Genomic DNA, 23,687 nt, shown 5'->3' on the forward strand with positions numbered 1-23,687 from the left:
CAAAGTTGGTCGAAAGATTGAACAGTGCACAGATAACTTAGTCTCGGTACTGACTTCCTTCTTGCAGAAGAGAGTAGATCATAGCTGAGCGCTCACTGCATTAGCTTTGCTACACCTTGCTTCCAATTCTTTCACTATGTTGCCATCCTGTGAGAATATGCATCCTAAGTACTTGAAACCGTCCACCTGTTCTAACTTTGTTCCTCCTATTTGGCACTCAATCTGTTTATATTTCTTTCCCACTGACATTACTTTCGTTTTGGAGATGCTAATCTTCATACCATAGTCCTTACATTTCTGATCTAGCTCTGAAACATTACTTTGCAAATTTCAATCGAATCTGCCATCACAGCTAAGTCATCCGCATATGCAAGACCGCTTATTTTGTGTTCACATATCTTAATCTCACCCAGCCAGTCTATTGTTTTCAACATATGATACATAAATAATATGAATAACAGTTGAGACAGGTTGCAGCCTTGTCTTACCCCTGAAACTACTCTGAACCATGAACTCAATTTACCATCAACTCTATCTGCTGCCTGACTATCCATGTAAAGACCTTTAATTGCTTGCAAAAGTTCGCCTCCTATTCCATAATCTTGTACAACAGACAATAACTTCCTCCTAGGAACCCAGTCATATGCCTTTTCTAGATCTATAAAGCATAGATACAATTCCCTGTTCCACTCATAACACTTCTCCATTACTTGCCGTAAGCTAAAGATCTGGTCCTGACAACTTCTAAGAGGCCTAAACCCACACTGATTTTCATCCAATTGGTCCTCAACTAATACTTGCACTTTCCTTTCAACAATACCTGAGAAGATTTTACCCACAACGCTGATTAAAGAGATACCTCTGTAGTTGTTACACTCTTTTCTGTTTCCATGTTTAAAGATTGGTGTGATTACTGCTTTTGTCCAGTCTGATGGAACCTGTCCCGACTCCCAGGCCATTTCAATTATCCTGTGTAGCCATTTAAGACCTGACATTCCACTGTATTTGATGAGTTCCGACTTAATTTCATCCACCCCAGGCGCTTTATTGCACTGCAATCTATTGACCATTTTTTCCACTTCCTCAAATGTGATCCTATTTCCATCATCATTCCTATCCCATTCTACCTCAAAACCTGAAACATAACTGATTGCATTTTCACCTACATTGAGCAACTCTTCAAAATATTCCCTCCATCTGCCCAAGGCATCCACAGGATTCACCAGCAGTTTTCCTGACCTGTCCAAAATACTTGTCATTTCCTTCTTACCTCCCTTTCGAAGACTGCTAATTACACTCCAGAATGGTTTTCCAGCAGCTTGACCCATAGTCTCCAACCTGTTTCCAAAGTCTTCCCACGATTTCTTCTTGGATGCTGCAATTATCTGTTTGGCTTTGTTTCTTTCTTCAACATAATTTTCTCTGTCTACCTGGGCTCTGGTATGTAGCCATTTTTGATACGTCTTCTTTTTCCTTTTACAGGCTGCCTTGACTGTATCATTCCACCAAGCTGTTTGCTTCATCCTACTTTTACACACTACTGTTCCAAGACATTCTTTAGCCACTTCTAGTACTGTGTCCCTGTACCTTGTCCATTCCTTTTCCAATGACTGTAATTAATTACATTCAACTAACTGGTACCTTTCTGAGATCGCTGTTATGTACTTGTGCCTGATTTCCTTATCATGAAGTTTCTCCACTCTTATCCTCCTACACATGGACCTGACCTCCTGCACTTTCGGCCTCACAATCCCAATTTCACTGCAGATTAAATAATGATCAGTGTCATCAAAGAATCCCCTGAATACACGTGTGTCCCTCACAGCCTTCCTGAATTCCTGATCTGTTATTATATAGTCAATGACAGATCTGGTTCCCCTGCCTTCCCAAGTATACCGGTGAATGTTCTTATGTTTAAAAAAGGAGTTTGTGATTACTAAGCCCATACTGGCACAGAAGTCCAAGAGCTGTTTCCCGTTCCTGTTGGCCCCCATATCCTCTCCAAATTTACCCATAACCTTTTCATACCCTTCTGTTCGATTTCCAATCCTGGCGTTAAAATCACCCATGAGCAGAACACTGTCCTTGTCCTTTACTCTAACAACTACATCACTGAGTGCCTCATAAAAACTATCCATCTTATCTTGATCTGTCCCTTCACAATGCAAATATACTGACACAATCCTAATTTTCTTGCTAGACACTGTCAAATCTGTCCACATCAGTCGTTCGTTTACATACCTTATTGCAACTACGCTGGGTTCCATTTCTTTCCTGATGTAAACCCCTACACCCCATTGTGCTATTCCTGCTTTGACTCCTGACAGGTAGACCTTGTATTCTCCCACTTCCTCTTCTTTCTCACCCCTTACCCGAATGTCACTAACAGCTAAAACGTCCAGCCCAATCTTACTTGCAGCCTCTGCCAGCTCTACCTTCTTTCCAGAGTAGCCCCCATTGATATTAATAGCTCCCCATCTCATTACCATTTGTTTGCCAAGTCGTATCTTAGGAGTCCCTGGTTTGTCAGTTAGAGGTGGGACTCCGTCACCTCCAAAGGTCCGAGGCATTTTGCTCTGATTGTTGCCAGCATCATATTTAAAGTACCAGGGAAGCAGGTTGCTAGCCTTACTTGCCCCGAGTTCCATTGGGTTTTACCCCTAACGGCTGAGGGACTAACCGGTGGATTTGGTAGTCTTTGCCGTACGAGCACAAAGGTGACCACGACTCAGAATATGTCCGAGATGCCCAGCCTTATTCCAAAGTAACTGGTATCCCGACTGTCGGGACCACTTACTTGGCCACTCATACGTTGCCTTTGGTTCATGAACTAGGACATGACTACAGGAACCCACACCATGAACCATTGCTTGATCTAACATACAAATTACAACTACTCCTAAGAGAGTCAGTTGTATGTTGATAGTAGCAAAATGTTAACAAAATTCTGATATATCACCTCGGGTATCCACAACAGGCTACACAACTGTAAATGTAGGGACATGTTACACAGCAAAAATACAGGCATAATACACACAATTAGACATACCGCCTTAATCTTTTGCTGTCGATAGGTTACCAAGGATACTACTGTTGTACGAAGTCCAACAATCTCCACCTCAGACCACAGTTGCACGGCATCTCTCTGTGCTTACCCGACCGTGAAATCTGGAAAAACAATTATCTCTCCTAAGGGTCGTTGAGTGCCTTTAGCCAAACAGATTTTCTCTCAGTCTGTACTGAACATGCCCAGGAGGAGCCATCCGACTTTCCGTGCCACACTGACCACTACTCTGTGCCTCTATTTCCTGTCTCTGGCCCAATAAGGCACTGACTCCAAGCATCAAACATGCTGGCCATCATAAATGTGTCACTCTATGGCATAATCATTGTATTGCTATCCTCTATGAGCTGCTTACACCACATTGGCCAGTTATCAATATGACAGAAGTACACACGTTACACAGGATTTTAAGTTTTACTTCATTGGTTGTATACTGATGGTGTCTCCTGAATCTTAGTATATATCCTATGTGGTGTTATCCAACTTGGTTCATTCAGCAGACATACTTCGTACATTTTTACAAGCATGTTTTGGATGTACTTGATTTTATTATGACAAGCCACCATTGCGGTTTGACTTTTAATGTGTATAACTTCCCGAAAGCTGGAAGTCAATAATTGTCCATCTACATTATGGAAATATAACCATTATAAACCTGAAGATGCATTTATACTGACATGAAACTGGTAGTTGTGAATAAAGCACCTTCATACAGCTATGTGGCTTTTGGAAACACTTTATCATCCTTGCCTTTTTAATTGTTGTAATTTTTATGGTAAATTGAACTGTTATTCAGTGTTGTTATTGTCAGTAATAATGTCTCTGAACTGTGGTTGCCCTCTCCAGGAAACTGTCTATTACTGCTTAATTTGCTCTCATTCAAGCATTTACTCCAGTGTTATTTTCTCCCACTCCCTCCTCAATTCTTGACATCTGGCACTCCTTTGTATATAACCCATTTGCCCTCATGGGCTCAGCATTCATTTGCTGCATATGGGCTTAGCAACCCTGGGCTTCCTGATCTGGGGGCTGGTAAGCACAACCCGTCCTCTGTCACCGAAAGCCCTGGTCATTCTTCAGCAACCACTGTGCAGCACGTCGGTGGAGTGTTGTGTGACTCAGGGAATGGGGATTTTGAATTGACAGCCCGTATCGCGAGGACAGAATAAACTTCTATAAAAAAAACCTTCAATCTCAAGGTGTACTATGCACTGACGTGATGCACGGCTGTTGAGGTAGAACAGTTATAAGTGGACAACCTCTGGGGAACCTGCCGCACCTCAGCTGTATGAGACTTACTCAGGTGCCCAGGGTTCTGTCTGAGTGGACCCTTATTTCCCTAGCTGCTCGTGGGACCGAGATGGAACCCTCGGAATCATATTCTTCTCCTCCCCAGGGGGGGAGGGTATAGTGCCTGGGAGTATCCGCACCCATTCGTCCAAAAGAGTGAGAGAGGCTAGTCCTCCCGATAATAAGAATACTTTGAACTTCAGTAACAGAGCTCATGGAGCCGTAAACAACAATGTGTTTCTGGTGATAAAGAGAAAGGAGGGTACACTGAAAAAGTGTCCCCCTTTTACATCCATAAGGGTTTGGAAGACCTTGCTGGCACCTTAAAATCTATAAAACGACTGCATAGTGGCCCATTGTTGGTCAAAACTAACAGGTCAAAGCAGGTGGAACTTCTTCAGAAATTGCATAAACTGGGTGAATATGATATCATTGTTGAGATGCACACCTCTCACATTTCCAGTAAGGGCATTGCTACATGCCGAGATATCGTGGACACGGACATAGCGGAACTGAAGCAAGAATAGGCATCCCAGGCGATAGTCGATAAGGAGCAACAAACCCAAAAGAATAATGGAGAAACCAGGAAAGACTGCCACTTTCATTGTCACATTCAATTCTCCAACACTGCCTGAACATTTTATGGTGGGGTCCCATTGACTTAATGTTCAGCCTTACATTCCAAAGCCTATGCGGTACTCTAAATGCCAGCATTTTGGCCATACAACCATGAGTTGTGGAGGTGAAGCGATCTGCAGGTAGTGTGGAAAAGCTGCTCATGATGCTGGGACTGACTGCCCGTCTCCAGTGATCTGCATCAACTGCTGTGGAACCATGCAGCCTGGAGTCGAGACTGTCCTGTTTTTGCTAAGGATCACAAAATACAGGAAATAAGTGACCAAGAGAATCCCCTATGCTAAAGCCAAGAAAAGAGTATAAGGTGACGAAACCCCCTGTATTTGCCACCTCATATTCTTCCTTGGTGCAGAAACCTATTCCCAAGGTGAATGCTTCGATGCAGACATCTAGTGTTCCTGTATCCAGCACAAGCACCTGTACTTGCACATGTACATACCAAGGAAAAAAGAGTAAGGACAAAGCAGTCCAAGCAGCAGCATGAAGAAAGACCAACAACAGTTCCGCAGTGAGCATCCAGAAGGCACAAGGAAAGCAGATTGCCTCTCAACGCATCTTTTCCCCTCGTCCTTGAAGCATCAGGGTGCAGGGAAAGGTTCACGACATTTGGGTCCGAAGCTTTCCCAAACACCGTCAGAAATCATTCTTTCCCGTCTGACTGATGAGAACATCAGGGAGTTAGATGCCTGAGATCTAGGCAACCCCTCCAATCCCTGTCACTCTACTAGTGCTTCAGCTCTGTGGTGCAAAGATAGGGGTAAATTAAAACATCATTGAGGAAATGGCTACCATCCTTCAGTGGAACTTGTAGGGGTCCAGGATGCATGTAGAGGAACCCTGTCTCTTATCTCAGAGTATATCTCTGTGTCTGTCTCTCCAGGAGACTAATTTCCATCAGTCGTACACCCCTGAGCTTGAGGCTATGTCCTACACAAAAAGGACAACCTGAGTGAAGAGAGAGCTAGAGGAGGCGTAGGTACTTTCATCAGTACCGATTACAACTCCTCACCTCTCTTCCTTATGACTTTAAAGCAATTGCCATATCAGTGTACATGCATCATCCGTTGACAATTTGTTCCCTTTACTTGCCCTCACATGATGTGCTTGATGAAGAGACCTAACTGACCTTATTTTACATCTCCCTTGCCCCTTCATCCTGTGTGGTGATCTTAATGCACACAATGTGCTTTTGGGCTCTGCAACTACCTGTCCCAGGGGTAAAGCAATTGAGAGGCTTCTTGTGTCATCATGCACATACTTGCTAAATATGGGACAGAGCACGCATTTCTGCACAGCAACTGGGTCGTTTTCTGTCATTGATATCTCACTTTGCTCTCCAGCTCTTGCCCACACTGCTCAATGAGAAGTGGTTGACAACTTGCACAGAAGTGACCACTTCCCGATCTGGATTCACCTGCCAGATGGAGTGGAATCCGAAAGGAAACTGGCGTGGTGGGTGCTCAGTAGAGCAGACTGGACACTTTGTAGCCAGTTGGCACAGTTTGAACATTGTGCCAATGTCAAAGCATATTACCAAAAGCATATTACCAAAATGATCCACCATGCCACTGCAGCATTTATTCCACAGTCCACGGGACAACAGAAGAGGCAACCTGCCCTAGCCAATTGACGAATGCCGCTCTGCAGTCAGGAGTAGGCGTGCGGTTCTGCATAAGTTCCAGTGTCGGCCAACTGCAGAGAATCTTGCAGCCTTTCAGGTGGCGAGGTCAAAGTGTCGCCGTATTATTCAAGAGAACAAGAAGAGGTTGTAGCAACAGTTCCTGATTACCATTAATCATTCCACAGAGTTCTGTTGTATGGGAGACCATCAGGAGAATTTATGGGAGAGGAGGGAGGTGCCCCATGGCTGCTGTAATGAGGAACAGACTCTCCAAACCAATCCACGAGACATTGCCCAGTCTATGGTGGCCTATTTTGCACAGTTACTGCAACTGCCAGTCAAGGTCTAGGTTTCCAGCACCATAGAGCAGTAGCTGAAAGGTGTACTTTGGACTTACGGTCCACATCTGATGAAGGTTACAGTTGCCCATTTCCAATGTGGGAGCTGGATTATGCATTGTATGCGGATTGTGACATATCCCCTGGTCATGACAGAATCCATTACAGTATGCTGCAGCACCTCACAAGGTGAAACAAAGATATCTTCCTTGCACTTTTTAATGCCATTTGGGCGTTGGGTCACTTTCCCAACTCGTGGTGTGAGGAAATTTTAATTCCTCTTTCAAAACCTGGAAAAGACTGTACATCCCCAAGCAGCTACCATAGTGTTGCCATCACTATCTGTGTGGGAAAGACCTTGGAGTGGGTAGTCAACTGCCGCCTTGTGTGGATCTTAGAATCCAGGTGACTCCTTAGGCGCTTTCAGTGTAGGTTCAGGAAGTATTGCTCCACATTTGATAACTTGGCCCTATTGGAGGTGGCTATACAATAGGCATCACCTTCTAGGTATATTTTTTGACATCGAGAAGGCCTACGATACTACTTGGAGGCATCTTATCCTGGAGCAGCTTCACAAATGCGGTTTTCATGGATGTCTTCCCATTTTTATTCAGTTCTTCCCCTCGCCACGATATTTTAGATACCGAGTCAGTGACGTCCTGTCTGACTGCTTTGAGTAGGAAAACAGTGTCCCTCAAGGTAGCGTTTTGAGTGTGACTGTTTTTTCCATGGCTATTAGTAACATTATGCCCATAGTGAAAAGTCCTGTCCAGTGTTCTTTGTTTGTGGATGACGTCTCTGCATTTTACTCTTTTTCAAACATCGCAACGACAACATGTCAGTTGCAACTAATTCTTCAATGTTTGGATGAATGGGCGCAGAAGAGAGGTTTTACGTTTTCCACCGAGAAGTCTGCATGTGTGTGCTTTTTAACCATGCTTGTTCCATTTTAAACTTTCCTGAGCTGAGGACGAAGGACATTATTCTTAATTTTAAAGACACAGTGAGTTTTATGGGCCTTGTATTTGACTCTAAATTTACATGATTACCACATCTTAAGGACCTGAAAAACAGTCACTTAAGGCTTTAAGTATTTTAAAATGTCTTAGCCACAGTACATGGGGAGTAGACAGAACTTGTCTGCTCCAGTTTTACAGAGTATTTGTGCAATCTCAGCTGGATTATGGGTGCACCGTCTATGGGTCCGTGAGACCCTCTTATTTAAAGAATTTGGACATAGTGCACCATGAAGGGATTTGGTTGGCCACTGGGGCATTCAGAACAAGCCCCATACCCAGCCTCTGTGCAGAGACTGGTGAACCACCACTTCACATCAGGCGATGGCTACTTACGTTGCACCAGGCACATAAAACACTGTCCACACCATATACACCCGCATACCATACCATTGCTCACCTCCCACTGGCACGCCATTTTCGTAAGTGGCAGCAAGTAACAAAGCCCTGTGGATTCGCGCACAGGATCGCGCACGGTCGTAATGTTTTACATCGAGGTTGGAGCAGATTTCCACCTTGGCTCCTCCAGAGACCCAGGCTTATTTTAGACATGACTAATTTTAAGAAAGATAGTATGCCAGATTTTACATTCCAGTCTCTGTTTTTTAATATTTTAGATGCGCATCATGTTTTCACAGTAGTTTACACTGATGGCTCCAAACAAGGGAATTTCCTTGGCTGCTCTGTAGTGTTCCCTTGCCATGTCACCAGGATTTGCCTTCCTTACAATTATACCATTTTCACAGTGGAGCTCCACGCAATCCTGAAGGCACAGGAGCTGCTGCATCTTATTCAAGGCAAACGGTTTCTCATCTGCTCTGATTCCCTTAGTGTGTTACAATCATTACACAACTTGTACCCCACTGTGGAGTTTGTCCAGCTTATATATGACCAACTGTACTTGCTCCAATGGCAGTGGTGGAGTAAGCAGGTGTCATTCTGCTGGGTGCCAGGTCATGTAGGGATACGGGGAAATGAACAAGCCGATTGGGCCACAAAGGAGGTGTGCAGAGGACAGGATGTGGCACAGTATTATTTCCTTCCAGGTTGTCATTTCTGCACTACACAGGAAGTGCATGCAATTGTGGAATAAGGAACAGGTGCAGGGACGGCCAATAAGCTATGGTTGGTGAAGTCAACAACCCGGCCATGGCGTTCTTCCTGCCAGTTGCTCAGGTGGATGAAGTGACCCTCGCACATTTTAGAATTGGGCACTGCCCTCTCACACACAGTTTTTTACAGCGGCGAGAGGATCCCCCATTTTGTGGTGCTTGTAGCGTGCACATATCTATCCACCATATTTTAACAGAGTGTAAATTGGAAATTTGTGGTAAGGACTGTGGGACCAAACTGCTGAGGTCCCTAGGCTTACACACTACTTAATCTAACTTAAACTAACTTATGCTAAGGACAACACACACACCCATGCCCGAAGGAGGACTCGAACCTCCAACGGGGGCAGCTGCACGAACTGCGACAAGGCACCTTAGGCCATGCCGTCTACCCCACGCGGCTAACAGAGTGAATTTTATACTGTGAAGCAAGGACAGATGCAAATATTGGTGGGGATCTTCACTCTATTTTAGCTGATGATGAGATGAGTGTGACTAAGGATTTAAAGTTTTGTGATTCGTCTGAACTCTGGCCTAAAGTTTTAGGCTGGAGGTTTTAAAGTGTTGCAGAGTGGCTGGCTTCTCCTCTTTTCTTCTTGCAGTCAGCCAGCCACGCCCATCTGCTCTGTTGTTTTAGCTCCTTATACCACTTTCATCCTCCGTAGTTAATGTTTTAATATTGATACAGTACTTAGATCCACGCTTCTGTGTGATTATGCACATAGTTTGTCAATTTTTGTTACCTTTGTTTTCTGAGCTGTTTTATCTTCCTACCTTTTTTTTTTCCCCCGACTCTCGTCTCAATTTATTTTCGCGTGGGCACTGTAGACCATGCTGTTACGTGCCCATACAAACATATCCATTCATCCAAATAATCAATTTCCACAGGTCTTCTTTTGAAGTCAGCATCTAAAATCCATAGTTCCGATCTATAGCATAGGACAGTTTCAGCCATTAGCATACCCACTCTTTTTGTTATTGTTGGTGAAAGTGTTCTTGTTCCACCAAAAAGAAAATATGCATCCTATTACTTTCCTACTTTGTTGTATTGTGTATTTTACTTCCGTATTACCCAACCCACATTTGTCAATGTGGGCCTCCAGTTACTTAAAATAATTTTATCTATCTCATAACTGCTTTGTCATTGATGTCTACGCTCTCGAGTTTATTATATGCCATTTATATTATATATGGTCTAGAATCATAATACTCTAAATAACTTGCACAAAAAAGGAAAATTATTTATCCTTTCATTCACTACACAGACAAAGTAATAATATTTAAGTTTTACATAAATAAGTCAGAGTCATCCTTATAGCTCATAAAAACCTGCTGCATCATTATTTTCGTGTAAGTGATTAATAATGCTAGAATCCTTATTGGAATAATTCTGTAAGTATATTATTGTAGTTAGGCTGCAACACCACCATCAGGCAGTAAGCAGCGAACATTCAGCTATGTGATTGTCTTTCAATTTAACAGTCCAGTATTATATAAAGGATAGTCTTACTCATTGTAAAGATGACACTTTGAGTTGCAAAATGGCACAACAAAAAGACTGTTACATATTGAGCTTTCAGCCAGAGCCTTCTTCAGAAAAGAAAACAACATTTCCTCACAAGCAAGCACACCTCGTGCAGCTATGACCACTATCTCCAGTCAGAATGCAATGTTGTGTTGAGCAAAACCAGCAATCTGAGTGGGGCATGTAAGGGGGAGGAGTGTGGGTCCTGGTCCTCCTCAATCCAGAGTGCTACCTTCCTGGACATTGACCTCCACCTTGCTGATGGCTCCATCCACACCTCTATCCACATTAAACATCTACATCTACATCTACATTTATACTCCGCAAACCACCCAACGGTGTGTGGCGGAGGGCACTTTATATGCCACTGTCATTACCTCCCTTTCCTGTTCCAGTCGCGTATGGTTCGCGGGAAGAACGACTGTCTGAAAGCCTCCGTGCGCGCTCTAATCTCTCTAATTTTACATTCGTGATCTCCTCGGGAGGTATAAGTAGGGGGAAGCAATATATTCGAAACCTCATCCAGAAACGCACCCTCTCGAAACCTGGCGAGCAAGCTACACCGCGATGCAGAGCGCCTCTCTTGCAGAGTCTGCCACTTGAGTTTGCTAAACATCTCCGTAACGCTATCACGGTTACCAAATAACCCTGTGACGAAACGCGCCACTCTTCTTTGGATCTTCTCTATCTCCTCCGTCAACCCGATCTGGTACGGATCCCACACTGATGAGCAATACTCAAGTATAGGTCGAACGAGTGTTTTGTAAGCCACCTCCTTTGTTGATGGACTACATTTTCTAAGGACTCTCCCAATGAATCTCAACCTGGTACCCGCCTTACCAACAATTAATTTTATATGATCATTCCACTTCAAATCGTTCCGCACGCATACTCCCAGATATTTTACAGAAGTAACTGCTACCAGTGTTTGTTCTGCTATCATATAATCATACAATAAAGGATCCTTCTTTCTATGTATTCGCAATACACTACATTTGTCTATGTTAAGGGTCAGTTGACACTCCCTGCACCGAGTGCCTATCCGCTGCAGATCTTCCTGCATTTCGCTACAATTTTCTAATGCTGCAACTTCTCTGTATATTACAGTATCATCCGCGAAAAGCCGCATGGAACTTCCGACACTATCTACTAGGTCATTTATATATATTGTGAAAAGCAATGGTCCCATAACACTCCCCTGTAGCACGCCAGAGGTTACTTTAACGTCAGTAGACGTCTCTCCATTGATAACAACATGCTGTGTTCTGTTTGCTAAAAACTCTTCAATCCAGCCACACAGCTGGTCTGATATTCCGTAGGCTCTTACTTTGTTTATCAGGCGACAGTGCGGAACTGTATCGAACGCCTTCCGGAAGTCAAGGAAAATAGCATCCACCTGGGAACCTGTATCTGATATTTTCTGGGTCTCATGAACAAATAAAGCGAGTTGGGTCTCACACGATCACTGTTTCCGGAATCCATGTTGATTCCTACATAGTAGATTCTGGGTTTCCAAAAACGACATGATACTCGAGCAAAAAACATGTTCTAAAATTCTACCCACCAATCACCAACAGTACCTGCATTTCGACTGCTGCCATCCCTTCCGTGCCAAACATCCTCCCACAGCCTGGCCACCCGGGGTTGGTGTACCTGCAGTGACAAGAAACTCTCTTGCCCAGTATGCTGAAGGTCTCACAAGAGCCTTAACAGACTGGCACTAACCCCAGGCAGAACTTGCAAACAGATTTCCCGAGCCATATCCCCACACACCCCCATAAACCAGCTACAAAGGTATGTCCCCTTCATCACCAATACCATCCTAGACTGCAACAATCAAACAACATCCTTTGCCAGGGCTTTCATTATCTACCATCATGCCCTGATATGGAGTTCATCCTACCCAAAATCCTTACTAGTCCTCCTAAAGTATTGTTCTGTCACCCACCCAACCTCCACAACTTCCTAACCCATCCCTAAGCCACTCCCAATCTCATATCCCTGTGGATCCACCCAGCACGTCCTATTTCAGTCCTGTCACAGGCTTACCATACCCCACAGTGAAAGCAGCCATGTCACATTCTTTGTATTGGTATGACTATCAGTCAGCTTTCCACCAGGGTGAGTGGTCACCGCCAGAGTGTGGCCAAGAGCAAAGTGGACCACTCTGTGGTACAACATGCAGCTGAACATAACATACTTTATTTTAATGACTGCTTCACAATCATGCTGTCCCTCCCCATTCCCTACCCCATTCTGGTTTGCTGCTTTTTGCAATAAGACAGTTGCATTCTGGATGTAGCAGCCGGATATAGTGCTCATGTGTGCTTGAATTTTGCTTGTTTGTGTGAATGTGTGCATTTTCTTTTCTGAAGAAGGCTTTGACCAAATTCTCAGTGTATACAGTCTCTTCATTGTGCCTGTCTGCAACTCAGCATGTCATCTTTACGATAAATAGCAAATCTGTCCTTTGCATGACATTGTTTACATTCCAATCTGGACTTTCCATTGCTTGACATACTTTGAATTATTAATACTTCTGTGTTTTTTGAAAGAAGTTCACTCTTCACAGTGTGTTTAGCTGATTTTTAAAATAAGATGATCATCTTCATTACTTGTTCATGCTAAAACCCTTTTCTAGAGATTAGCATTATCTGGTCTTGGTTTAATATGTTCGTCAATAAACTTCATTCTGTTTGGAAACTGACACACATTGGTAGGAACATGGGATAGCAAATTGCAGGTAGTCATGAGAAAAACAACAATCTGTTGTTTTAACTTTCCCTTTTAATGGGAACAGTGTATTCCAATTATGAATGTATAAAATAAATGTTAAACTTCAACTTTTTTCCCAATTTGGATTAAAATTCACAACTTAGCATCATTGGCCTGAGTTGCAAATTTCAACAAACCCAGAGATATTCCCACCAGACTGCATGTCTTCTAGAAAAACTATTATTTTGTAAGTAATTTAGGAGCAATGGTAGCAACTGACTGAATAGAAAATGTGTTGAGTCAACAGGCATACAAAAACCTTCACTAGGTTTCAGAAGAACCATTTTTTGAACTAGTCCTGACTAGCTGGAACTGGATGGAAGGATCCAGATAGAACGGATTGTGTGCAGCAGCCATTAAAATTGAGCATCTTGTGCTCAGCAGTATGTGGTCAACTCCATTTTTTGGCCATGGTTTGGCAGTGGCCCTTCATTCATGTAAGCTGTTAGTTGGTGGTCATGCTCACATAAAATACTGTGCAGAAATTGCAGCAGTGCTGGTATATGAGGCAGCTGCTTTCACAACTGGTCTGGCCCCTGATTGGGTGAGAGAAGTCTGTGTTGAGACTGAAAGTAGAATAAGCTGTGTGGATGAATTGGACAGGCCTTGCACCTAGATCTTCCCCAGGCATATATGACCCATGTGGCAATGGTTTGAAAGTAGGTGTAGCACATGGATGGGCAAGGATATTGTATGGTTGGATGGACTGCAGAATACCACTTTAGCAATCTTGGGATGGATTTTAGGCAGGATTTTCCTCATTTCCAGTCACAATGATACATAAAACCTTGATGTTGGATCCAGTTCAGCTGCTCCAGTCTTGGATGATATTAGGTAATGACGTGGTAATCCTCTGCAGGTGGTTCTTGAGGATGGTTAGAAGATTAGCAGTGTGTAACGATATGGCACAGGAAATCTGTTTCTGGGCTAGGTGCCTCTCCGCAAAGGCCTTAATGAATCCTTCAACATAATGGGTAAGGGAATTGTAATTGCAGATGCACCATCCACAGATGCCCAGACAGTGTGGGAATGTTCTGGTGTGTACGGAATGACAGTTATCAAAACAACAGGTACTACCAATGGTTGATGCGTGTGACATACCAGGTGTACCGGTATGAAATGAGTGTTAAGATACAAATGTGTCAATAGGGAACATTTGTTGTGAACGAGCCTTAATTTTTTTTTGTTTGGTTGGTATGACATCTGTCAAAGATATTTAGTATACATCAAGTCATGGAACAAACATCATCATATGTTTTCATTGTGTTAACAATGTCGAATTTTGTACCAGAAAGTGATGATTTGTGGAAAGCATTAATTTTTTGTTTTCATTTGAAAAAAAAAGTGCTGCAGAGTCACATCGAATGCTTGTCGAGGCATATGATGATCATACTCTATCATAAGCAACATGCAAAAGATGGTTTCAACGGTTAAGAAATAATAATTTTGATGTAAGAAATGAAGAACATGGAAGACCACCAAAAAAGTTCGAAGACACTGAATTGCAAGCAATATTGGATGAAGATGATACTTTTGAGTCAGAAGCAAATGGCAGCAATGCTAAATGTTGCACAACAAACAATTTCTGACTGTTTGAAAGCTATGGTAAAGATCCAAAAGTGTGGAAAATGGGTGCCACATGAATTGAATGAAAGACAGATGGAAAACCGAAAAACCATTTGCCAAATTTTGCTTCAAAGACATGAAAGAAAATCAATTTTGCATCGAATTGTTACTGACGATGAAAAATGGATTTATTTTAAGAATCCTAAACGGGAAAAATCATGGGTTAATCCGGGACAACCATCAACATATCAACATCGACTGCAAAACCAGATCAATTCGGCAAGAAGACAATGCACTGTGTTCGGTGGGATCAGAAAGGTGTGGTGTATCATGAGCTAAAACCCGGTGAAACTGTGAATACTAATTGTTACAGACAACAAATGATCAATTTGAACTATGCATTGATCGAAAAAAGCCCACAATGGGACAGAAGATATGGCAAAGTAACTTTTTTATAAGACAATGCACCTGCACACAAAGCAAAACTGGTTCAGGATACAATCAAAACACTTGGCTGGGAGCTGCTACCCCACCCGCCATATTCACCAGACTTGGCCCCTTCCGACTACCATTTGTTTTCATCAATGGGACATGCATTGGCTGAGGAACACTTCGATTCCTACGAAGAAGTCGAAAATTGGGTGTCTGATTGGTCTGCTTCAAAAGACGAACATTCCTATTGGCGTGGTGTCCACAAATTGCCAGAAAGGTGGTCAAAATGTATAGAAAGCAATGGTCAGTACTTTGAATAAAATGTTTTTACTTTTCGATTCAAAATTAGTGTTTCATTTTCACAAAAAAACGCTTATTTCATACCGGTACACCTGGTAGACAGAAGTACGGATGGAGCCATCAGAAAAGTGGAGATCAATGCCCAGTGAGTTGGTACACTGGGCTGAGGAGGACGAGCTGAAGTGAATGGAAGAGAAAGTGTTGAGGCTGTGGAGCAATAAGAGTAGGTGATCTTGGCTGTCAATATAGATAAGAATATATTGCCAAAATCAGAAAAGGGGTTTGGGATTTTAGGAGACTAGGAAGGATTCCTTTAGACTGCCTGTAAACACATTGGCATAGGTAGATTCCATACACATACTCATGGATGTTCTGCATATTTGTTTATATATCTTCTCCTTGAATGAGTAGCAGTGACCTGTGAGGATGCAGTTAGTTAGATTTATAAAGAATGATGTAGAGGGTTTGGAGTCAGAAGGCTGTTGGAAGAGGTAGTATTCGATTGCAGCAAAGCAATGGACACGAGAACTGTTGAGGTATAGGAAGGTGACATTAATAGTGAAGTACATCCAGGCAGTAAAGGAGTGTGAATGTTCAAGAGTCATGCAAGGTAGTTATTAGTATCTTTAATATGAGAGGCTAGGCTATGGGCTATTGGTTGAAGGTGTTGTTCAACAAGAGCAGAGATTATTTCAGTGGAAGCCCAAAAACCACATACAGTGGAGTGTCCAGGATTATTGTGTTAATGAATTTTGGGAAGAATTAAGAAGGTGGGTAGTGGAGAGTGTCATTGGGAGGAGAAGTAAAATGTATTTGGAGGAATGATTCTGGGGTGGGACTTACTTTTGTAAGGACCTAGTCTCTGAATTTTCCAACTAAATATTGAAGGACTAAGCAGGTCCAAATGTGAAACTCGGTCTTGAATTCTCCGTGAGAGGAACATTGATGTTGTTGCTATACAAGAGACTCATGTAACTAGTGTGGCCCATCTTAAGGCAAGAGGCAGAATACCAGGATACGAGATACTAGGTACGACATACCATCAGTCACACGGCTGTGCTACGTATATCCGCAGAAACATAAAAAATGCCCAATTATTGCACTTTGGCATTGACAGTTGAATCCACACTGTCACTATAAAGTGGAAGAAGTTTCAATAACTAATGTTTACAAACAAGGTACTACCCTGACTCCCCCATCCAGCTCTGTACTTCGGAGATTTCAATAGTCACCATACAATGTGGAAATACAACATCAGTGATCAGAATGGCGTTGCACTCACAGACTGGATGGAAGAAAACAGCTTAAGTCTCATACTCGATGTAAAGGATAAGGGAACTTTCAGATCAGCAGCATGGGGTAGAGACTCAAATCCAGATCTATGTTTCTCCACCCAGAATCACAGTGGCCAACCAATTAGCATAACCAGAACGATCCTACCAGATTTCCCACACAGTTAACATTGTCCAGTCATATATGAAATAGGCATACAAATCCCGGTGATCTGATCTATACCAAGACCTAGATGGAATTTCCAAAAGGCAAACTGGGAACTGTTCTCCCAAGAACTTGACAAGGTTTTAAGATGGATCCCAGCAACACCTAAAAATTACAACAGATTTGTAGGTGCAGTGATTGCATCAGCAAAAAGTGTATCCCATGTGGGTACCGCAAGGAATACATTCCGGTCTGGAACAAAGATTGTGAGAAATTGTTTGAAACATACGTAAAACATTGTGATACAGACGTAGCCAATGAGCTGCTACAGACACTGGATAAGGCTCGAAGAAATAGATGGATTAAGACAACTGCTGAAATGGATTTTAAGAAGTCAGGCAGAAAAGTTTGGAGCTTACTAAAGAAGTTGGGGGTGGGGGGGGGGGAAGTAAACCACCAATCAAAGTAGCTCGTACAGTGCTACCAGACCAGATAGCAGGTCGAATTGTATCACTATCTAGAGCACCAAGAGACAAACACCACACACAAAAAGTAAAAAGGGAATACAGAAATATACAGCAAACAACACCTCAAGAAACTGAGTACTCTCGGAGCTTCACAATTGAAGAACTAGAAGCTGCTCTCAGTGATGTTAAAACGGGTAAGGCGCCTGGTTATGATGGAATGCACCCTGAATTCCTGACTCGACGTGGGAAGGAAACGAAGAAATAGCTGACCAAGTTTTACTCATGCATACTAACATCAGGCTGCCTGCCACAAGCTTTTAAAATTACTAAAATAATTGCTGCACTGATACCAAACAAACCATCAGATAAAGCTGAGTTACCACCCTATCGCTCTTCTCAGCTGCTGCTACAAACTTCTGGAATGGCTACTCCTCAACAGGCTTGGCCCACGAATCCTAGAAGTCATCCCACCAGAGCAGGCAGGTTTCAGACCCAATAGGACCGGCACAGACCAGGTTCTAAGTCTAACGACATATATTGAAGCAGGTTTTCAAAAACAAAAAAAGACTGTGGTAGCTTTCATAGACCTAACAGCTGCCTATGACACTGAATGGAAGGAAGGACTTCTACACAAACTGATAAAAGTAATCCCCTGCCGTATGACACTGAGACTTACCAACAACATGCTTCATGCTTTCGGATAGATACTTCCAGGTGATAGAGGACAATGACATGAGCAAACAGAGGAAATTAAACAATGGACTGCCTCAGGGATCAGTTTTAGCACCAATGCTCTTTAATCTTTACATCTATGACCTGCCTTCAGGCAGGTGTGAGTCTATCGACCTGCCAGCGCTTTTGTTTGGTAAGTCTCATCATCTTTGTTTTTAGATATATTTTTCCCACGTGGAATGTTTCCCTCTATTATATATATATATATATATATATATATATATATATATATATATATATATATATATATATATATATATATATAGTGCTGGCAGGTCGACAGACACACAAATGAACACAAACATACACACAAAATTCAAGCTTTCGCAACAAACTGTTGCCTCATCAGGAAAGAGGGAAGGAGAGGGAAAGACGAAAGGATGTGGGTTTTAAGGGAGAGGGTAAGGAGTCATTCCAGTCCTGGGAGCGGAAAGACTTACCTTAGGGGGAAAAAAGGATGGATATACACTCGCACACACACACATATCCATCCACACATATACAGACACAAGCAGACATGTCTGCTTGTGTCTGTCTTTCCGCTCCCGGGACTGGAATGACTCCTTACCCTCTCCCTTAAAACCCACATCCTTTCGTCTTTCCCTCTCCTTCCCTCTTTCCTGATGAGGCAACAGTTTGTTGCGAAAGCTTGAATTTTGTGTGTATGTTTGTGTTCGTTTGTGTGTCTGTCGACCTGCCAGCACTTTCATTTGGTAAGTCACATCATCTTTGTTTTTAGGTATATTTTTCCTTCGTGGAATGTTTCCTTCTATTATAACTAATATATATATATATATATATATATATATATATATATATATATATAAAGATGATGAGACTTACCAAACAAAAGTGCTGGCAGGTCGATAGACACACAAAATTCAAGCTTTCGCAACAAACGGTTGCTTCGTCAGGAAAGAGGGAAGGAGAGGGAAAGACGAAAGGATGTGGGTTTTAAGGGAGAGGGTAAGGAGTCATTCCAATCCCGGGAGCGGAAAGGGGAAAAAAAGGACAGGTATACACTCGCGCACACACACACATATTCATCCGCATATACACAGACACAAGCAGACATTTGTAAAATTCCATCACCTTCTCTTGCTTCGACCTTGCCTGCACTACATATACCTTCTTGAAATGCAGCTAAATACTTTGTTCAGTAATGCTGTGTCATCACAAATGCAGTTCCACTATTCATTCATTGTTACATGGACATCATCATTTCTCCATCAAAAGTGTCATTTTTCAATATAGGACAGTAATATACAACACTATACACAACAATTTTTAACTGCATATACTCTCTTTGTGTAAACAAGACAGCAAAAATAGCTTATAAAAGCTTATTGGTCTCCTTAGGCCATAAATTATCACAGTATGTAAAATAGGAAAAATGAAATCAAAATTTTATAAGCAATGAGTTTGTATCTTTTATCCATTTCTACTATGAACTTGTACATTTACACATGCCACTCACATTAATGTGGACGTTGCCTACGTTCAACATCACCGTGTAATAAGCACTCACAGATGGTAGGTAGCAACACTAGGAATGGAGGGTGTGTAAAGCATTTCAGGGATGACGCAGAAAACAGTGCAGTCATCGCGTAATGAGGAAACATTGTGATTAATCTGACAGTCAAAAGGGCATGATTATTGCTCCCAGGCAAAAGGTGGAAGCATTTCCAAGATGACTCAGTTTGTAAACTGTTCGGATGCTGTCATGGTTAAGGAGTACCACAAATGGCAAAATGGTGCTATCCAAAACCAGCACTGCGGCAACTGTGGTGCACCGCGGGCCATAGATGGCAGGGGTGAATGACAGTTGTGGACATGTGTACTGGTGAAGAGACCTGCAACTGTTCAGTGAACATTGTTGCATATGGGCCTTAGCAGGTACCTGGTTCATGCACCCATGCTGACTGCTGTTCATCACTGACGAAGGCTGGAATCTGCCTGCAAATACAACAAATGGATGTCCACTCTGTGGCAACAGGAGGCCTTTCCAGGTGAATTTTATTTTGTGCTCCGTCGGAGAGATGGCCATTGGCTTGTATTGTGTGAAATATCTGAAGGCAAACACCCTGCAAGAATCGTTGGAAGGTGTACGAACCCTAGCACAGCTGGCCATGGCACTGGAGTTGCCATGGCTTCACATCCCTCTCAGTACCTTCCAGAACCTCACTGACAGTCTTCACACACATCCTGCGGTGGTCCACACTGAAAAAGGTGATTATGCAGACTTTCGACAGGTGCTTACTTTAGTATGAGTGGACTGTGTATGAAGTCAGAAAACATCACAAAAAAGTTTAGTTTCAAATTCATCAGTATCCATGAAATACACTTATTTAGTGTTGGCACCAAAGAAGAATTCATTAGCCCAATAAATATTTTATGGGACCTATGCTTCGTATCCACTTACCACTAATCATTGCCATTCTATGTGTAAGTCCTTTTTCCTTCTAAACTTTCATCTCCATCTTTTTTCTGCGTAACTGCAGGTCTTTATAATTGTAACCTTAATGCCTGTCCCTGTCCTCTCTCATTAGAAATGACATGATAAGCATCAACATTTTCTTGTAACACCACATAACATAAACTGATAATGTCTCTCTTCCTCACTAGAACTCTGTATGTAAACTTAGCAAAAAAGGTGCTGTAGGGTTCAAGACACCAGATTTAAGTTCATGAGAGACATGGCTCAAATCTATGGCCATCCTAATTTAGATTTTGCTTTGGTTCTCTAAATCACACAGTACTAAGAAAGTGTGCTGAGCATGAGAGTATCTTGTAATGAAAAATGTACTGCTACAATATTTGGCCTCTGTCAGCAACAAACATGACGTATTTCACAGTGCTGAATGAATTGAATACATATAATAGCATTATCAGTTCATGTTTAATGTTGTCTCCAGTTTTAAAAAAACTCACGTTCAAAATCTCTGGTGCACAAAACAAAGTATTCCTTCTGTACTGTTAATGTAATGTGTAGTCACTCCCATGTAGTTCATTTTGCTATGCAAGTCACTCCATAGATGGACTGTTAGTGCCCCTCCTATGTGTCTGAAATCATTCCTCATGTCTCTGGATGCAGCTCCACACAGACAATTGGCAGTTTTTTTATATCCAGTGTAAGAATACATACTTTTACACACAAAGCAAGCCACTATATCTTTGATTCTCTCATTGCCCTGAAATATACAAGCAAATTTCTTCAAATCTGTAAATATCTATTTGACTTCTATCAGTAATGTGAAATCACCTTGTTTCACCTTACATGAAATTATATCCACGGTGTGCCTTTTATTAAAGCACTCTCACTGATGCTTACTCTGAAACATTCATTATGTGGCCTCTCAGTCACTACAAAGTATAAAGGCAGCAGAAACTTGGTAACTCACATATCTCACATCATCCAGAAGATGCTTCACAGACTGCATGAAAAATAAGGTTGTGGCAATGCATATTCACTAGTTGCAGGTCCATTGCAAGCTGCTAAAATGGTTGTAGCCAAAATTTAAGGATGAAAAAAGATTTCCACTTTGTCTGGACCTTGCAAACATTCAAAGAATGCTCACTGACTTAAAGTTTCAGTTAACATTACAACAGATGGGAGTGCTGGTTCATGCAGTCTCATTCATTGACCGCAGGTAAAACAATTTGATGAAAAAGATTGATGTTTTCCTGTAATTTTTAACTAAAAAGCTGTTATGATTGTGAATGTATGTAACAATGCCGACTTTTTTCTGCAAGGTAAAAATTACTGTGGACACATGCATCGTCATAGACCTCTAGCTATACACTGGTCCTTATCCTATCCTTGCCTACCAGAGCTAGAACTGCATCTACTATGACCTCGGCATTGATTCTTTGCTTACAATATTCTCAGAAACAGAATTCAAATATGAAATCCAAATATAAAATAAATACTTGTGAATGTTAAGAGTTTATCTAGTAGATTTATTTATCATGCCTCATCATTCATAATTCCCACCAGCAATCTGCACATATGCTTATATTTAGTATTACAGCCCATCAGAACATGTTATTGATATTTTCTGCTGCTGCTCATTCTGTAATGTGAACAGCAGTTCATGTAGCATATAATGCACCTTGTACATCTACATCTATACTACAAAAGCTGCCTTACAGTGTTTGGTTGTCAACACTTCTGGTACCATTGTCTCTGTTACCCCCTCCCCCCCCCCCTCTCCCCCTGTTCTATTAAAAATGGCACATGGGGAGAACGTTTGTTGGTAAATCTATGCTTTGATTCTAATTTCTCTGATTTTGTCATTGTGATCTTTTCTTGAGATATATGGAGGAGATAGAAATAAATTACCCGACTCTTCTTGGAACATACACTCCTGAAATTTCAACAGCAGTCATCTGTGGTGCACAATGCCTCTTTTGTATTGCCTGCCATTGGAGTTTGTTGAGCTTCTCTGTATTGCTCTTGCACTGACTAAGCAATACCATCTAGAGACTAGAGACATGCCAGTGTTAGTTGGATCCTCCCTTTTTTTTATGAATCCCACTTTGTATGGGTCCCAAACTGATGAGCAATACTCAAAAATCATTCAGACAAGCCATTTCTTTTAAGGACAAATTAAATTTCTCCCACTGAGTCTCAGCTTGTCATCAGTTTTTCCTACAATTTTTTCAATGAGGTCATTCCGTTTAAAATTGCTCTGAATGGTTACGCTTAGGTACTTTACAGAAGTTACTGTATCCAATTATGTATTGTCAATAATGTAATCAAATGACAGTGGATCTCTTACAGCTGAGTTATTCTGAGAGAATCCAAAGATTGGGGTGCCACAGATTTGATGCACAGTATTCAAGAGTGACAAGGTAGGTATAATTTTGGACTGCGGAAAAGAAAAAGAAAGATTATTAGGGTTAACATCCTGTTGACAAGGTGGCCATCATAAATATTCTTAAAACTGTAGTGGGGAAGAAACTCAACTGTGTCCATTTCAAAGGACCCATTTTGGTATTAATCTTAACTGGTTTAGGCAAACCACAGAGGATTGCTGTTGGTATTCATCTTAACTGATTTAGACAAACCATAGAAAACGCAAATCCAGATGGGGATTTGAACCTTGCTCCTACTGAATGCAAGTCCTGTGCCATAGCAACTGCACCACACTCTTTAATATGAGGTATCTTGGCAGTTGTGTGTCACATTGAAGAACATTTATGTTGAATACTTGATTGGACAGCATGGCATATGTTCATTTACCTTTATTGTGCTTTTTCTCCCTTGTTTGAATTACTTTGAGTAAATGTTTCTGGTTAAAAAGTGCAGCTGAATCCTTTTCTGGATATACAGATGCAAAAATGTATGGGCTGTTGCATTTTACTTTATGCGGG

The 23,687-nt window shown here is 41.9% G+C and overlaps 1 protein-coding gene across 2 annotated transcripts in view; it reads left to right on the forward strand.

Moving 5' to 3' along the window:
- LOC126100334 (pyridoxal kinase) overlaps nt 1–23,687 on the forward strand; it is a 118,660-nt gene that overhangs the window by 88,428 nt on the left and 6,545 nt on the right. The gene's annotated exons all lie outside the window — the stretch shown is intronic.

This window comes from Schistocerca cancellata, chromosome 9 (assembly GCF_023864275.1).
Source record: "Schistocerca cancellata isolate TAMUIC-IGC-003103 chromosome 9, iqSchCanc2.1, whole genome shotgun sequence".
NCBI lineage: Eukaryota > Metazoa > Arthropoda > Insecta > Orthoptera > Acrididae > Schistocerca > Schistocerca cancellata.